Source organism: Tupaia chinensis, unplaced genomic scaffold (assembly GCF_000334495.1).
Source record: "Tupaia chinensis unplaced genomic scaffold, TupChi_1.0 Scaffold000146_1, whole genome shotgun sequence".
Taxonomy (NCBI): Eukaryota; Metazoa; Chordata; class Mammalia; order Scandentia; family Tupaiidae; genus Tupaia; species Tupaia belangeri.
In genome coordinates this window covers 4,481,569-4,495,185 of record NW_006159616.1, presented here as the reverse complement: position 1 = coordinate 4,495,185, position 13,617 = coordinate 4,481,569, and positions in this window count along the sequence as shown.

The following is a 13,617-nucleotide window of genomic DNA, read 5'->3' as shown; positions in this document are numbered from 1 at the left end:
GGTCAACTCTACTTGGCTCAACCTTGGGAGCTCCTGATAACCAGTGCTTTAGGGTCAAGGAGGTCGGTAAATGTGAGTGCCACTGCCCTCTGCTGGATGGATTGGCATCCTGCCCAAGACATGTATTTGGCACCAAGTTGAGGGGTTTTAACGTTCTTTGGACCCTGGGTCCATTTGAGAATCTGAAGAACGTTATGGGCTCAAAGAAAGTAGGATACATGGTCATATGTTAAGACGTGCATAGTTTCAGGGTTAGAGTTCACCCAACCTACCCAGGTAAAGGTGTGACTTTGGAATCTTATCTGAGACACTGTTTAGGACTGAGCTACCCGCCTCTGTGATGGAGAGACAGACAGACATCAAGAAGCTAGCCAACTGCCAAGAATGCCTTTTTCTCCCTCGTACGCCCGTTTAGAAATATTTTCTCTATCAAACAGGTTGCATTGACTAAGAAATCATTTATGCATTCCCTAATTTCAGGTTAACCAAACAGAACAGGTAAGTGATAGTCTGTCCTAACTGCCTTCATATAATCCAGGGGGAAATCAAAGCCGAGTTGACATTAAGTTACCTGGGAGCTCTGTTGGGACAAGGGTGTGGTTTGGGTTGGCCTTTGAAAGACAGCACTGGGACCAGCAGTTAGTGTAATGGCTATGTCGCTGGACTCCCACGTAGTCGACTGCGGTTCGAGCCCCGGACCCGGTGGCTTAAACTCACGCCGGGCGCGTGTGCGTGCGTGCCCAAGATCCCGAGAGGAGAATGGAGAAGGGATTGCGGCGTGACCATCCCCCTGGGGGGTGATTTCTCGCTTTCTGTCTCTCTGTCTCTCTCTGACTGGCTGGCTGGCGAGTGCACACACCCTATAGCAAAAACCTCTCCAAAAAAAGAAAAAAAAAAAAAAGACAGCACTCAAGCTATGCTGCTTCACTAATCCAGTCATGCTTTGGTCACAAACTTATCCTCTCTTACAAATCAATTTACATGAAACCTGAATGCAGCTTACATGCAGGTAAACGCAGAAATTCCACTTTCGGACACACCTTTCCAAGCATTTCTTCACATTCAAATCCTCTCTAACATCCACTCAGACTCCTACAGCCCACAGAACTTAGACCCATTCGGTTCTTCGTCTTAAGCTTGTGTCCCACGTTGGGCCCCTCTGACCTCAAAAACAGGGCTATGGAGGAACACAGAACATCAACTGAGGGGACAGATGGTGGCACTGCTGTACAATGCGATGGTCTGCAGGGTGATCCCACATGTGAAGGTTCCCACTTCAAGTCTGGAGACATCTCTGAGTATGCTTGGCACAAGCTTGCCCATGATCTGGGGGTGCTGTCTCTCTCTCCCTCTCCCTTCCTGTTTCACTCATGGAATAAATAAATAAACTTTTTAAAAAATGAACATTTGGACCAGCAGATAGTGTAGTGGTTATATCACTGGACTCCCACACAGCCAACTGCGGTTTGAGTCCCAGACCCGGTGACTTGAAACTCACAGCAGGCGTGTGAGTGTGCGCGTGTGCCCAAGATCCCAGGAAGAAAACAGAGGAGAAAGGATTGCGGTGTGACCATCCCCCAGGGGGTTGATTTCTCACTTTCCCTCTCACTATCTCTCTCTCTTCAGTGAGCACATGTGCCCTAAGGCAAAAACCTCTACAAAAAAGAGGGATCAGCAGTTAGCGTATTGGCTATGTCACTGGACTCCAGTGTAGTCAATCATGGTTTGAGTCCTGGACCCCGGTGGCTTAGACTCACACCGGGCACGTGTGTGTGCCTGCCCAAGATCATAAGAGGAGAATGGAAGAGAAGGGACTGCGGTGTGGCCGTCCCCCTGGGGGGTGATTTCTTGCTTTCTGTCTGTCTCTTTCTGGCGAGCACATGCGCCCTATAGCAAAAACTTCTCCAAAAAGAGAAAAGAGAAATTCGCAAAAAAAAAAAAAAAAAAAAAAAAAAAAAAAAAACTCAACAAAAAAAAAAAAAAGAAAGAAAAGAAAAGAAAAGAAAAAGGAACATCAATGGGTGGCGTGATGGTTAGGGTTCTGGACTCCCACATGGCTGACTGCAGTTCAAGTCCCTGACCTGGCAGATTGCTTTCTCACTCTCCCTTCTCTCTCTTTGTCTCTCTCTGGCGAGCACATGTGCCCTATAGCAAATTGCAAATAATAATAATAATAAATAAAATAAAATAAAATAAATACTTTAAGAAAAAATGAACATCAATTGAGCACCAGAGTATCTGACATGGCTAGTGCTAGAGTTGTAAAAATAAAATAAAAAAAAAGTTCCTCCTCATTCATTCATTCATTCAAGAAATATTAAATGCCTACAACGTACCAGGGGCCGTGCCAGGCAGTGAAGGGTACAGTGATAACAGGACAGACGAAGCAGGGAGCTTTCAATCTAAGGGGAGGAACAGGTGAGGAAGAGGAAAGACAGAGAAGTGATTGCAAATTGCTGTATGCAGTGTGAAGTCGACAGAGGGGGGTGAGACTCGGGAGGAAAGGGCAGAGCAAGGTCTCTTCCCGGATCCTGGCAGACCCTCCAGGTGCACATGCCTGCTGGGACGTGGAGGAAAGGCCCCTACAGGGCAGTGAGGATCGATGCACTACCCTGGCATGAGTAACGGCGGGAGGGGGTTCCAGCCTCCGGCCTGAAGGTGACGGAGAGGAAGCCAGCACACAGATCCAGAACGGGAGCAGTTGTGAGTACATAACCGCCAGCTAGTGCAGAGACTGGAGACAGCTCTCGCAAATCCCAGTCCGGCATGCGACTTGCTGGATTTGTTCCCTAGGGCTGTCACAACGAAGTGCCACAAACTGGGTGACTTTGAACAACAGAAATCAGGGGCAGCAGGTAGTGTGTTGGTTGAGACACTGAACCTCCCACATGACCGACTGCGGCTCAAGTCCCAGACCTGGCAGCTTGCTTTCTCTCGCGAGAGCACATGCCCTATAGCAAATTAAAGTAAATAAGTAGAGGCCAATAGATGGCATGGAGGTTAAGGCGTCAGATTCCCACATGGCTGACCATGGTTCAAGTCCTGGACCTGGCAGTTTGCTTTCTCACTTCCTTCTCTCTCTCGTCAAATTAAAAAATAGCGATAATAAATAAAATTAAATAAATAATTATTTAAACTAAGTAAGTAAATAAATCAATAATAAATTTTTAAAAATTTTAGTCCTCTCAGTCTGGAAGTCCAAAATCACAGCATTGGTGGAGCTGCTTCCTTTATTTATTTATTTTTTTTTGAAGAGGTTTTTGCTATAGGGCACGTGCGCTCGCCAGACAGAAAGCGAGAAATCACCCCCCCAGGGGGGATGGTCACGCCGCAATCCCTTCTCCTCCATTCTCCTCTCAGGATCTTGAGCATGCACGCACAAGCGCCCGGCATGAGTTTTAAGCCACCGGGTCTGGGACTCGAACTGCGGTCGACTACGTGGGAGTCCAGCAACATAGCCATTATGCTAACTGCTGGTCCCGGGGCTGCTTCCTTTTTGAAGCAGTGTTTGTTCCGTGCCTCTCCTGGCTTTGGGGGTGGACTGCACTCCTCAGCGTTCCTTGGCTTGTAGCCACGGAAGTCACATCTATTTGTCTCCATGTTACACGGCCCCACCTTCCCTCCGGGTCTCTTCTCTTCTTAGGACAGCCATTTTTGTTGAGTGCTCATCTCACTCTGGTATGATTTAGTCTTTGCTAATTACATCCGTAAGGACCCTGTTTCCAAGTGAGGTCACTTTCTAAAGTACAGGGAAGGACAGAAATTTGAGGAACACTATTCAACCCACTACAACTGATTTGAGTTAGCAAAGCATGACGTTAGTAAAGTATCTCTATTATCTTCCTTTCTCTCTCTTTTTTTTTTTTTTTAAAGATTTACTTATTTATTTATTATCACTTTCACCAAAGATAGAGAGAAAGTGAGAAAGCAAGCTGCCAGGTCCAGGACTCAAACCGTGATCCATGTGGGAGTCCAGCACCTTTAGCCACCACGCCACCTGCTGGGCCATTTCTCTTTCCTCTTGCAGGGACCCTTTGACTCTGTGGGACTCTCCCACTCCTGCTATGACCCACGACCTAGTCGTGTGATCCCTGAAGAACAAGGGCTACCCGATGGGATACCACTCTGCACCTACCGGATCGCCAACAGTATCCAAGTGCAATTAGCCCACGTTCATGAGGAGATGGAAGAACAGGAATTGTCATACCCTGCTGCTGAGGGTGGAAACTGGTTCCGACACTTTGGAATAAAGCTTGGTGTCTTTATTAAGCTCAAGATCTGATACCCCTCGCCCTTAGTTCCATATCCTACATGCGTGTACCGTGTGTGAGAACACATATTCGCCCCAACCTAAATATCTTCTTTGATGAGAAGCGCACCTTTGAATTCCACGGATGCCTTGGCATTTTCTTTCTTTCCATCTCTCTTTTTTCGTTTAGGGATCAACCTTTGGATGTTGACTCTTACCTTGGCCTCGGCTGGAGGGAAGGCAAGGTCTCCAGACAACCTAGAGTGTCCTTGGCAGGGTGCGGGAGGCCTACCAGGTTAAACCTGGTCTGGCCGGTCCTGGTGGGAGGGGACATGCCTTCATGGGGGATTCCTTGGGATCAGAAGAAGATTTCCAGCCCAGAGGAGGGAAGAAAGGGGGTTTTGCTCGATCTTACTGCAGATGGTTGGCCCACCCTTAGGTGACAACTGAACGACCCAGACATGAAAGACCACCTGGCATGCTGCCTCAGGACCACCTTTTATTATTATTATTATTTTTAGGTTTTTGCCACAGGACACATGTGGACCACCTTAATCACTTCTCCTTCAGGGTTGATGCAACTCTGTGCATCCACCCCTTTCTTCCCTTGGAAAGTGAGTAATAAACCTTTTCTTTTTTTTTTTCTTATTGAGAGGTTTTTGCTATAGTGCGTGCGCTCGCGAGGAAGACAGAGACAGACAAAGAGATAGAAAGTGAGAAATCACCCCCCAGAGGGGATGGCCAGGCCACAATCCCTTCTCCTCCATTCTCCTCTCGAAATCTTGGGCACGCACACACACGCGCCCAATGTGAGAGTTAAAGCTACCAGGTCCAGGATTCGAACCCTGGTCGACTACATGGGAGTCCAGCGACATAGCCATTCCGCCAGCTGTTGGTCCCAGTAATAAAGCTTTTCTATCCACTTACTCTGAGTCTGTGAATTCTTTCACAGCCCATGACACAGGTCACCCTAACAGTATGCATCACAATAAATGTATAAGAATGAGAGCCCTCACTGGCAACACTCCCAAACCGGAAACAACCAAGTGCCCACGGGGCGTAAGCTAAACAAACAAGTGTGGGCAGGCTGTGATGGCATACCGCAGAGCCATAAAGCAGAACGAAACGTACTTACACACAACACGGACGAATTTTTAACGTTTGACAATGAGGGGGAAGAAAGCCAGATGCCATAAAATGTAGACTACATGATCCCATGTGAAGTGCAAAACCAGGGACCCACATAGGAAGGTTCTGGGTCTGTGTCCTGGTGCCTTCCTCTGCATGTGAGGCACGTGTGTGTCTGTGAGGCTGGAAGTGGATTAGGGTATAAGGACTTTGATGGGGTGCCTCCCTCTCTCTCTGAGGAGCTCAAATAAATATGCTTTAAAAGTAACAGTTCAAGGACCAGCCTGTGCCTTGGGGTGAAGGCGGCTGGATCCCACATGACCGGCCACATGGTTCGAGTGTCAGGCCTGACTTCTTGAGAAACACGTGGGGCACAAGTGCATGCACACCCACATCCTGAAGGGAGGGCGAGATGGAGAAGAAGGGAATCCCGTGTGACCACCCCCAGGGGGCTGTTTTCTCTTCTTTCTCCCTCACGTACACCCCTTTTCTCTCTGCTGGGCACATACACCCTCTGGCAAACTAAAAAAAGTTCAAAACAAGGCACAATGAAACCATGGTGTTTAAGAACGTATCATCAGGTGGTGGGACTCAAAGTCAATGCGTAGAAGTTAAGATGGCATGAGGTGGCAGGTGGTTAAGGGCACTGGACTCCCACACGGCTGACTGTGGTTTGCGTCCTGGACCTGGTGGCTTGCTTTCTCACTTTCCTTCTCTCTCTCTCTCTTCCTCTCTCACGCTCTCACTCTGTCCCTCTCTGGTCAAATTTTAAAATAAAAATAAATAAATAAATAAAGTTAAATAATTATTTACCAAAAAAAAAAAAGGAAGTTTAGATAGCAATTGTGTTCGCAGGAAGGAGGAGATACAGTCTAAGAGAACTTTATATAGGCGCTATTCTACAAAATATTCTAATCTGTGTTGTTAAAGTGGAATTCACAACCTAGCAAACCGAACAAAAGGCTTATGCTCAGTTGATAAACCAGTTGAGACTGCTATCCTGTCTACTTTATGTGACAGCTTTTGCCTTTTCGATTTCCCTTCAATCCAGCTCTATAGCTACTACAAGCGTCTGTCTTCACCCACTTGAAAAGTACACGTCTATCTTTGTGGAACTTGTTCCAGACGATTAAGGGAAGCCCCAGTGGTGGTGATAATGCCTTACATAGGGCTGGCTTCTTAGTGCAGCGGTTAAGCCCTGTCTTTAGAGGGTCAGATCCTACATGGCTGAATGAGGTTCTAGCCTGGCGTCTTGAAAAACAACCCAGGTCCGTGGACATGCCAGCCCCAAATCCTGGCAGGATGGACACTGGAGAAAGAAAAGGATTGCAGTGTAATCATGCCCCATTGGAGGGTTCTCCATCCCCCGCTGACAAGCACACGCATTCTCTAGTAATTAAAAAAAAAAAAAAAAAAAAAAAAAGGAGACACCCGAGCATGGCATAACACTGGACCATGTAGTCGACCACAGTTCGAGTCTCAGACCTGGTGGCTTAAACTCACACCGGACACATGTGCGTGCGTGCCCAAGATTCTGAGAGGAGAAGGGAGGAGAACAGATTGGGGCATGGCCATAACTCCGGGGGGTGATTTCTTGCTTTTTATCTCTCTGTCTCTGTCAAGCGCACGCGCCCTATAGCAAAAATCTCTCCAAAAAAAAAAAAAAAAGACACAGAGATTCAATTAGAAGCCAAGCACTCTCTTAAGCAGTTTGTAGTTATTAAGACTTAGGTTTTTGTTTTTTTGTTTTTTTGTTTTTTTGCCATGAGGTGTGTGTACTCGTTAGTGAGAGACAGAGACAGAGAAGAGAGAGGAAAAGTGAGAAATCACCACCTACAGGGGATGGCCATGCCTTAATCTCTTCTCCTCCATTCTTCTCTAAGGATTTTGGGCACACATGTATACATGACCAGAGTGATTTTCAAACTACCAGGTCCAGGACTTGAAACCCAGTTGGCCATGTGGAAATCCAGTGCCTTAGCCATCATGCCACTGGCTAGGCCCTGAAACATTTGATACTATCATTCTTGAGAACTTCCTTACTTTGTGACATAGTGAGATTACTTCAAGATCATTTTCGGGAACCAGCAGTTAGTGTAATGGCTATGTCGCTGGACTCCCACGTAGTCGACCGTGGTTTGCGTCTCGGACCCGGTGGCTTAAATCTCATGCCGGGCACGTGTGCGTGCGTGCCCAAGATCCCGAGAGGAGAATGGAAGAGAAGGGATTGCGGCGTGACCATACCCACTGGGGGGCGCTTTCTCGCTTTCTGTCTCTATGTCTGTCTCTGTCTGGTGAGCGCACGCGCCCTATAGCGAAAACCTCTCCAAAAAAAAAAAAAAAAGATCATTTTCCATTTCTCCCGCCACAGTTCTAGAGCCTGTGATTTTCCCAAAGAGCCCTGGTCCTTTGGGTAGAGAATAGTATTTAGAAGCCAAGACCTAGGCTTGCTTATTGCTGTCGGTATGGCATAGGTTTCAGCCCCTCTCAGCAGACACGACTTCAGGAAGTGTCTACACGAGCTCACTGAATATACGTGTGCACACCTAAATTTACTTTTCTATCTCTGTTACATTAAATACCATGAAGTCATATTAATATCTTCAACTTCAGTCCAATAGCCAAGTTCTTTCAAAAATGTTCCCCTTTCCACATTTATAATTCCAACACTGAGCAATCTATTTTTAGTTCTTTGGCATGTAACTGAGATTATAATGAAAGTATTCCTGTTTTTGTACTTATATTGATCTTTGTTCTTCAAGAACTATAAAAAGTCTAGAATTTTTATTTGTCTTATTCATTCAACCAACAAGTACTTATCAAATGGACTCTCGGCTTCGATAATGTTCTAGGACTGGGGACACAGCATTCTATCAGGGAAAAACAGAATCATAGATATGAAGCTAGGACATGACAAAGTTGGGAGCTGGACTCAGACAGCCCGGCTCCAGAATTGATGCTATTCCTACGGCCGCTGAGTGTTTTGTAATTTGCTCTCTGCCTTTGACATAAGTTTACAACTCTCTTGAATCCAATAAAAATGCCTCTGTCAGTTTCTAAATCTGCACAATGAAGAGCTTTGTGCGTCTTCCACTTCACTTCGGAGACGCAGTTTCCAAACCTCTGAAAATGATACTAATCTCAACCTGCCGCTGCGAGGCGAAGTGAAACTACGCAAGGTGCCCGGTGCTCTTTGTGACATTAGTCTTCAGGGAAGTTAATTTTCCTTTCCTTTTTATTTTAATTTTGCCAGAAGGCTTGTGCATGCATCAGAGAGAAAGTGAGAGAGAAAGCAGTCCCGGGGATGGTCACCCCACATCCCCATGCCCTCCTTTCTCCCTCATATCGAGCACCCCGCATGTGTCACCTGGAGTCCAGAACTTGAATTGCTGTTGGCCAGGTGGGGTCAGTTACCTTAACCACCACACCATGGGCTAGTCCAATTTTCCTTTTCTTTTCTTCTTTAAATTGCCAGAGGGCACATGCATGCTCCAGAGAGAGAGAGGGAGAGAGAGGGAGAGAGAGAGAGAGAGAGAGAGGGAGAGAGAGAGAGAGAGAGAGAGGGAGAAAACACTCCTCATTAGGCACGGTCACACTGCAATCCCTTCTGTTCCATTTCTCCATCTCGGTGGGCTGCTGGGACTTTGTGCATGTACACACATGCACTTGGTGTGTTTTTCAAGCCACCAGGGCCTGGATTTGAACATGTTGGATATGCGGTATCTGGCTCCCTTACCACTAGGCCACCACTAGGCCACAGCGCCAGCCCACCTCCTTTTCCTTTCCAACACAAATGCTACAGTTTCCCCAGAACAGGGACATTTTCCTCTTTCTAAGAATTAATTCAGTCTTTATTTTTATTTTTTTTTTTGAGAGGTTTTTGCTATAGGGCCCGTGTGCTCACCAGAGAGAGAGACATAGAGACAGAAAGCGAGAAATCACCCCCCAGGGGGGATGGTCATGCCACAATCCCTTCTCCTCTATTCTCCTCTGGGGATCTTGGGCATGCACGCACACGCTCCCGGCGTGAGTTCTAAGCTACCGGGTCCGGGACGTGAACCGCGGTCGACTTCTTGGGAGTCCAGCAACATAACCATTACGCTAACTGCTGGTTCCCATTTAGTCTTTATTTTTAACAGCTGATAATCAACTTACTAAAATAGTTGACTTTTGCGTCTGTGATGGTGACTTCAACCTCAAAGCCTGGTTCAACACTGGTGGAAGTAATCTGTTTAACAATCTCAGGAGGACTGCAAATCAGTGAGTCGCTGGTGGAGTCTTATCTGAAAATGATTCTGTGTCAGAACCTTCACCATAGGTGTTTTCCTTGCAGTGATTCTCCAAGTCTTGCTAGGCATCCGAACTGGTCCTTTCACTTTGAGACTCTTTTCCTTTGAACCTCTAAGTCAGCATGTACTTTCTCCAGGGACTTGACAGTAACTCTAATTTGGTGAATGGCCACCTCTAGCTCCACGTTTATCAGTATCTTTAAAAGCCACGGCTGCAGCGCAGCATCCTGATAGACTTGTTCCTCAGTTGTTTCACAAGAGAGAATAGTGGTGAGTCAGGAGTAGGACTGGGCTGACCAGAGCGCCCCAATACCTGTGTCTATCTTTCTCAAAAAGCAATTCAGGGTGCAGCCAGCAGGTAGCGTAGTGGTTAAGGGCACTGGACTCCCACGTGGCTGACTGTGATCTGAGTGCTGGACCTGGCAGCTTGCTTTTTCACTTTCTCACTTTGTCCCTCTCTGGTCAAATTTAAATACCTAAATAATGTTAACTAAAATAATTCTTTAAAAAAATAAATAATTCAAGGATCAGCAGGTGGCATAGTGGTTAAAGTGTTGGACTTCCACATGGCCAACTGCCGTTTGAGTCCCAGACCTGGTGGGAGAATGGAGAAAGATTTTGGCATGGTCATCCCCTCTGGGGGAAGGTGATTTCTCACTTTCTGTGTTGCTATACCAAATGCATGTGCCTTATAGCAAAAATCTCTCAAAAAATGAAATCTTTTTTAAAAAACATTGCCATAGTGTGTGCGCACTTGCAGGAGAGAAACAGAGAGGGAGAAAGTGAGAAAGCACCCCTTGTAGGGACAGTCATGCTGCAATTCCTTCTTCTCTATTCTCTTTTAAGGATTTTGGGGTGCATGCACAGATGTTCATCACATTTCTCAAGCTGGTAGGTATGGTACTCAAAACACTCAGTTGGCCATGTGGGATCCAGCACCATGATACTGTCTGGCCCTCAATCATGTGTGTGAATTTTTATTTGGCAGAAGGCATGTGTGCTTGCCAGAGGTAGAGAGACAGAAAGGGGAAGGGAGAAAGCTCTTCCAATAGGGTATAGTCATGACGCAATCTCTTCTCCATTTCTCCATCCTGTCAAGATTTTGGGCATGCATGCATACTTGCCTGGTGTATTTTTCCAGTGGCTGGAGTTGCTGGGGCTGGAACTTCAATCATGCAGTTGGCCATGTGGGATCTGGTTCCCTTAACCACGAAGCCCAGGGCTGGTTGGTTAATCATTTATACATGGATACATTTCTACATCCTTTTAATGAGATGTATTGAGAATCCAATATATACTAGTGAGATAAGAGTTGGACCCCATTTACAGGTAGATAGGGAAAGGGTCCTGAAAATAAGTCACCATATTTTTCATTTTAATGAAGTCTCTGTGTTTGTCCACTATGGTCTGGTCAATGTTCAATGTACACCCCTTTGACATGTCTCTAAAGAATGTATGACTCGCTGCTAATAGGGCAGGTGATAGGGATGTTGAGCACACAGGGTAAGGTCAAGATGGGGTCACAGTGGCTAAGTTTGCACAGACAAAAGCTGGCTGCACTGGGACTCTAAGCAACTGCAGCTAAGAACAACAATTTCTATCAACTATATTGTAACGAGAAGTACAGAATGCCATGGTCTGCTGACCACACAAAGAATAGGACAATAAAGCACTCAGACCACTGCATAACTATTTTCTAAAGCCCACTGCCTCATCAGAAAGCCAGCCCATTGCTTGGAAGGATAAATAAAAACCCCTTGCCTCCATCTCCTCTTCCCTAATCCACTTGAGACCCCTCCCTGCTTGGGAGTGCTGTTCCTCCGCCCTCTTAATAAATGCCACTGTGGGGACCAGCAGATGGCTTAAGGTTACATTGGTGGACTACCATGTAGTCAACTGAAGTTCAAGTCCCAGACCCGGCCGCTTAAAACTCATGCCAGGCACATGTTCCCCAAATCCAGAGAGAATGGAGGAGAAGGGATTGTGGTGTGGCCACCCCCCCACCTCACCCCCGGAGGGTGATTTCTCACTTTCTGTCTCTCCAGCAAGAGCGGGAGCCCTATAGCAAAATCTCTCTCAAAAAATAAAATAAAAACGTTTTAAAAAAAATCTCCACCCTGTGAACCCCTCTGTGTCAGTGTTTAATTCTTTGTGAGCTTCCGACAAGAACCAACACAGGTGTTGGGTCTGATCACCCAGCATCCCTCTGCCCCCAGGCTTTCTGCTAAGCACTGAGAATGCAGAAACACCCCATTCTCAATTTGCTCAGTCAAGTCCAAGAGACATGTAAATAATCACAATCTGTTGTGTTGCTCTGAAGAACACCAGGAGAGGGTCACACAAGAAGGCTTCCTGAAGGAAGGGACTGTGGAGCAATGTCTGGTACAATACAGTTCTGCTGTTCAAGTTGCTAACAATAAATAAATGGGTGAATGAATTGAACTCAGTTCAAACAAAGATTTTATGGGAGATCTTACTACCCACGGGTCCTGCTCTGAACTATATGCAAATAAAGAAGGAGCGGCTCCTGCCTTTAAGGAGCATCTAGCTCTACTGGCAGATAACACCTATAAGAAGTGTTTGAGTATTACTAGAAGATTCTGTGGGGGGTAGATAGGCTCTGGGACCATGAGAAGGGGAGATCCAGTTCAAAGCTGATTCCAGCAGGCTCCCTAGGAGTGCAGTGTTCTGTTGAAGCTTTGATCTATACAGCAGAGGAATGGGAGTCATTAACAGCTTCAAATCAGAGCAACATGGGGACCAGCAGTTAGCGTAATGGCTATGTCACTGGACTCCCATGTAGACGACCGCGGGCCGTCTCCCGGACCGGTGGCTTAAACTCACTCCGGGCGCGTGTGTGTGCGCCCAAGATCCCGAGAGGAGAAGGGATTGCGGGGTGGCCATTCCCACTGGGAGATGACTTCTCGCTTTCCGTCTATCTTTCTGGCGAGCGCTGCGCCCCCTATAGCTAAAAACCTCTCCAAAAAAAAATTTTTTTGAGGCCAGAAATGGGGGAAAGACTAAAATCAATGACACGAACAGAGAGCCAAATACGTATGAACAGGAAGCTTGAGGGAGGCGTTTCATCTGGAAATACATAATTCGCAAGGGTTGCAATTCCTCTGAGAAACTAGACCGTGAAAAGGATCGATGCAACCTTGAAATCAATACTCTTTAAAGAGCTCAGAGAACAAGCAGCCTTGGAGGAAACCAGAGTCAGAGAAGGAGATGGTGTCACGGAGTCCATGCAGAGAGGGGACGAGGAGGCCGAGGGGCACCTGCGTCGAACACGGTGAAGAGGGCGGAAAGCGTCCTCTGACTCGGCAGTGGCGGGGACCTTTGCCAGAGCAGTTTCCGTGCCGGCCGCGCGGGCGGGAATTCCGCTGGGAAAAGCAGGGGAATGAATGAATAGAAAAAGTGAAGGTCCGGGAAGGAATGATCAGGCAAGGGCTGCGACCGCTCTTGCTCTGCGGATTTCTGGAGCCATGGTCGGGAGCTGGTGGGGAGAAGAGGCTTCAACCCGGCCCTGGAGGCGGCGGACGAAACTGTAACCCTTAGGAGCAGCTCCAAGGTCAGGGTCACCTCGGGCCTCCAGGCAACCCATCACCTTGACGACCAACTGAAAAAAACCGGAAGGGACGAAAGCAGTCCTAGCATCTCGCGATATCTGGAGGGCGGGCGCCGGCCTTCGGGGCCTGGGAACGGCGCCGGCTCTCGCGAGACTTGCCGGAAGTCAGCGCGCGGGGGCCGGCCTTCGCGAAAGCTGGAGCTGCGGGTGGGGAACATGTCGGAGTCAGAGCTCGGCCAGAAGTGGGACCGGTGCATGGCGGATGCGGTTGTGAAGATCGGTAAGGGGCTTCTCGCTCGGAGCCAGCCGCAGGCTCCGCAGATCAGGGCGGCAGAAGGAAGCCCGCGGGAGGTCAGGGCGCCCGGCCTGTTCCAGCCCCGCAC